At 44.1% G+C, this 5,088-nt stretch overlaps 1 long non-coding RNA gene across 1 annotated transcript in view; it reads right to left on the reverse strand.

Annotated features, from left to right (window-relative positions):
• Positions 1–250: 250 nt before the first annotated feature.
• LOC109309818 overlaps positions 251–5,088 on the reverse strand; it is a 17,076-nt gene continuing 12,238 nt past the window's right edge. Inside the window, exon 3 of the long non-coding RNA XR_002101060.1 lies at positions 251–308. This is a non-coding gene — a long non-coding RNA (uncharacterized LOC109309818). The remainder of the gene's footprint in view (positions 309–5,088) is intronic.

Genomic DNA, 5,088 nt, shown 5'->3' on the forward strand with positions numbered 1-5,088 from the left:
TGTGGGACACTCCATTTGCCCCACCATCACAGCATTCATGCCTGATACCTTGAGGTATATAGAAAAAACATTTAAAGCTGTGCCTATGGCTGAATTGCTGATTTTCTGAATCAGCATTGAATCTTCAGATTCAGATTAGGCTAAATCAAATTGGGGACAGTGATCCAAATCAACGAATTGAATCACTGTCCCTGATTCAGGCTGAATCCAAATCAAATACAGTTCATCTCGCACACCACCAATGGTCATGCTGCAAGTGCTTCTGCTGTGGTCTTTAACTTGCCACTTCTGGGCTGTCAACCATGCACCTCAGCAAGAATGCCATCCCAGCCCACCTTGATTTGCTCTATCAATAATATTTTAGTCACAGAAGCTGCAATGCTGTTGTGAACTCATTAATACTATTTCTCAGTTCTTACTGGGAAGGGGAGAAGGCCTAATGGCAAGTCATTACAAAATAAAAGTTCCTCAAACAATCTGGAAAATATATCATACTTTCCAGTTATATAGTCATATACAAGCCACCTGGTCAGCAAGAGCCTATTCCATTGAATACTGAACATCCTTCATTACCACCAAAGTAAACAGATTTGAGGGGTGCTCAGATCCTTACAAGATGAAGTCCTCACATATTAGCAACTATCATTTTGGTTTCCTAGCTTGGCTTTATAAGGAAGCATACATTCATTATATTTTCTGCATGAATTTGTATTAGTTCCTAATTTATAAACCACAGATGCATTGTAAGTGTTACTTTTGGTATAACTTGAAATTTTTGATAAGCCAACTTGAGTTCTTTGATTAAAAGTTACCTTTGCCACCTTACTAAAACTCTTAATTTGGTTTAATAACTTTACTTCACTTAAGTACATATATATCCTGACATCCCAAACAAATTACAATGATATACATACCAGAGTAATGACCTTCTCATGATATAAATAATAAAATAACAATGTGTACCTTCTTGTGCAGCCTAAAGGCTATTACTCAAATCCTTTAAGTGCCTGCAATAAATTTTATACACACAATTACCTGATTTACTTTGAAAGTGTTATCATATAAATTATATGTCCATATAAATTTGTCTGCCAGGAAAATTAATTATAATAAAATACTACATTAATAAAAAATGATGCTTCATCCATAGTTATAATTGCATGTAAATATTATTATAGGTATGAATCATGTACTAGTTTGAATTGCTGCATTTTTTTCTTACAAGGCTTCTGTGGTATATAATTATCATCTACCCAATGGCTGGCAAACAAGAAATTTGGTGGTGATTTTAGTTGATTTTAAAATTATGGCTATATCTGTAATAGTAGCTCCACAGTTAAAGTTGTAATATGCTTTCAAATAAGCTCAATATTTATGACTATTCCTCCCTCTATTCACCAAACTTTCTTAAAAGCCTACTTTGTTCCCTGAAATATTATATTTGTAATTTTGAGCAAGAAGATAATTTTTTTAAGTATGAAATGACTCAAGGCAGATAATGTCCTATACCCCTGAAATGACTCAAGGTATTTTAATGTGTTTTTCCACTTATTGAGAATAAGCCAAACTTCTTCTGTGGTATCATAATACTTTTGATTTAGGTAGTCAATGGATCTGATTCACTATTATATTGTTTCACACTGATAAAGCATTGTTGATGTTAACGTCACTAAACTGGTGATATCTAGAATTACTGTAGACAATTCGGCACTAAACTGCAATTTATTCATTTGTTCAGTAAGGACCAGTGACCTGGAATGAGCTCAGAAGGCAGTTTGATTACTCATTGTGTTATTCATTGCCTGAGAAATTTAAATATTACAAGCCAGATCCTCAACTATTATAAACACTACACTATCTCCATCACTGAATATTTTGTTCTAGGGAAAACTCCATACCAGTGGCATAAATCAGAAGTATTGGAAATGGTCCGAGTTTCACTTTAGTTAAGACAATATACACCAAAGACTATATTTGTGGCATCCTGGATAAGAGCATTCCGACTTTCAGACCCTGGTTTCTATAACATCAGTGCTAATTTTGAACTTCCAAAGTTCCAGAACATATCAGAATTACAACACTATTATTAATTTAACTACTATTTGTAATTTAATGGATATTTGGTCTGGCATTTTGAAAATAATTATAATATATTTGTGTGTTATTTTAAAGTAGATCAAGTTAAATGTATATGTGTATTTCTGAAAAGTAAATAGTAATATTTTCGAAAGCTGATTTTCTCAAATACATAATATGTATTATGGTGAAAAGACATAAACTATAAGCAAGAAGCAGACTGTAAGCATAGATGGAGGGCAGTATACTGGGCCAAATCCTAGCCCAGTATACAAGTAGTGGGCACATCTACACATGCACATTTACTAGAGGTGCGTCAATACATCAGTCTGATATTGGATCAGCACTGATATACAGAAAACTGTCTATATCAGAAGTCTGCCTGATGTGGCTGATAATTTGGCTGATAAATGGCTTGTGCATGAAGACAGCTGGAACACAGCATGTAGACAGTGAGGAGCACAGCCAGCAGTGTGAAGAGCTGCAGGCAGCTGGTAAGTCTTGTGTGGTGGAAGTAGAGGGGGGAGGGAAGGGATGTGGGGTGGCAGATCAAGGCCCCTCATTGTGAAGGAAGCAGTGGGGCTAGGGCTGGGACAGGTGCTGCCCAGCCAGGGTGGGGGCACACAGTCCAGAGCCACGGTTCATCTGGGGAGCACAGGAAGTGGGGGAGCAGCTCCCATTGCTGTGCACTGCTCAACGAGGAGCTGCTCGTCTGGCAGCTCCCGCCGTTGCTCCAGGAGGGCTTGGGGGGTGGGGAGCTGTGCCCCCAGATCTGCGTAGGCTGGGGTGGGCTGTGGCTGGGCCAAGCTGCACTCACGGTGGGCAGCAGCAGTGCTAGGAGGGGCAATTAGATGGGCTACAGAGAATTTTGTGGTGGCAGCAGCCCCAACAAAGTCCCCTACCACCACCACCACCCTCCCCAGCCCCATCCCAAGCCTTCCCCACACAGATCCAAGGGCACACACCCCTCTCTCCATGCCCTCCTGGGGTGCCCACAGCAATAGGAGCTGCCCCCACCACATCCCCCTGAACAAGCCATGGCTCCATCCCATGCCCACCCCACCCCGGCTGGGTGGTGCCTACTCCAGCCCATCCCAACCTCATCCCCACTCCCTCCCTCACTGCAGGGGCCTTGATCTGCAACCCCATACCCCTTCCCTCCCTGCTCCCCTTCCACCATGACACCAGCTGCATACAACTGTATCAGAAATTGGATCGGTATCAGCCGATAAGCCTCCTTAAAAATCAGCTATCGGTATCAGCCCCAAAAATCTTTATCAGTTCACCCCTAGCATTTACTACAAAGGAACCAAAATTGATGCACAGTATGGGCATGCATCTACACTGCACAGTAAATATGGTGACTTATGCCGACTTGAGCATAAATTTGATGCATCATGCTGGTATCAAATCTTTGCCAGATTGGTTACTGCTCAGTAATGCACATGTAAACGCCTTACTGTACAGTAACACTGTGTGTGTGGACTGACTTGGGACTAACATCAGTCCACACACAGTCCACACACTGCATTAATGCGCTTTAACACCTGCATGTGTTGACGCCAGCCAATTCCCACTTACTATGCAGTAAATTTAAGCTGGCAGAAATGCACATGTAAACACACCCACTGTATCCATCTCTAATAGGTGGCCTTCTTGGGGCCGATTTAACCATGGCCCGCCCACCTGTTTGGGCTAACCACACGCCTTCTCACCCACCACACCTGGTTGTTAATTATTTAATGGATGTTAATCAAGCAGGAGGCTGCCCATTTCCTGCCCCAATGCCAGGGGGCACTATCTGCAGCTCCATTCCTCCCCTACACTGCAGCCCAAGCCTCACAGATGGCATCCACATGTTCTCAACAGTCACCGGCTCCAGGCTGGGCCCCAAATCCTACTATTTAACCCCTCTATGATCCCTCCACCTCTAGGCCAGTCAGAACCCCAGGCCCACAGCTCTTGGGTGTTCCTCACAGTGGGCCCCTGGCCCTTTGACCCTTCCAGTCCTGACCCCAGCATTGACCAGTCAGGGGAAATGTCAGACAGGTTCGTGAGTCCATGGTCTCACACTCTTCCTCTGGGGTCCACCTTCCAGACCCTCCAACAAGGGGCAACCCACCCAGTTGTGGGAGCTAGGGGTTAAGAAACCCTGACCCACTTTTCACCAGGGTGGTAACTGGCCTCGCATTTCCTGGGGGTTTCTGCACCACTAAGAGCCCCACCAGGCCACCCACTCCCGGCAGGGTGCAGTTTTAGGTCATGCCCAGGACCAGGAGTCTCCTTACCATCCCCTATAGCTCCACCCTTACTTCCAGATGATATCAGCAGCCCCCCAGTCAAGCAATGTTGTTGCCTGACCTCCAGGCAGCAAAACTGCCCTGTTTATATGGGCAGCCCCAGATTCAAAATGGCTGCCCTCATCAGGCACCTGGCAGATGCCAGCTCCAGGTCCTTAAAGTGGCAGGCACAAGCCATGCCCTGCCACACCATCAAACATATATAGCATACATAGTATAAAAGTAAGAGATATCACCTAGTAACAGTCATCCTACATACTACTTCTGATAAGAAAAAAAATGCATGTGCTTGAGAGTGAACAAAAATAGGTGACTGTTATGGAAAAGGTTTTATATGCAAAACCATATAGATGTGATCCCAAGCAGAAATATGCTCCTCTTGGGGGCTTTTGGAGTGGCCTTTATTTTTGTGAAAAGCCAAGATTAATGCAAATATTTCCATCCATGTCTCTGTCGCAGAGCTCTCAGGTGCCCTGCGACTGAGAGCAGAAATGGCTCAGGAGAGACTCTTAGTAGCAGGAAGGGGGAAGTGCAGCTGCCAGTCACCAGGACTGCGCAGGTGCTGGTTGTCCTAGCAACCAGGGAAACCTAGAGCCAGGCAGGGGCGGAGCTTAGCCCTTCTTAAGCTCAGGGAGAAGGCCAGGAGGGCAGTTCCCCTCCGGCAGCTGAGGGAGGAGGAACTCAGCCAGAACAAAGGGGAGAACTCTGATGG

This window comes from Crocodylus porosus, unplaced genomic scaffold (assembly GCF_001723895.1).
Source record: "Crocodylus porosus isolate Cpor-Errol unplaced genomic scaffold, CroPor_comp1, whole genome shotgun sequence".
In the NCBI taxonomy this organism is placed as follows: Eukaryota; Metazoa; Chordata; order Crocodylia; family Crocodylidae; genus Crocodylus; species Crocodylus porosus.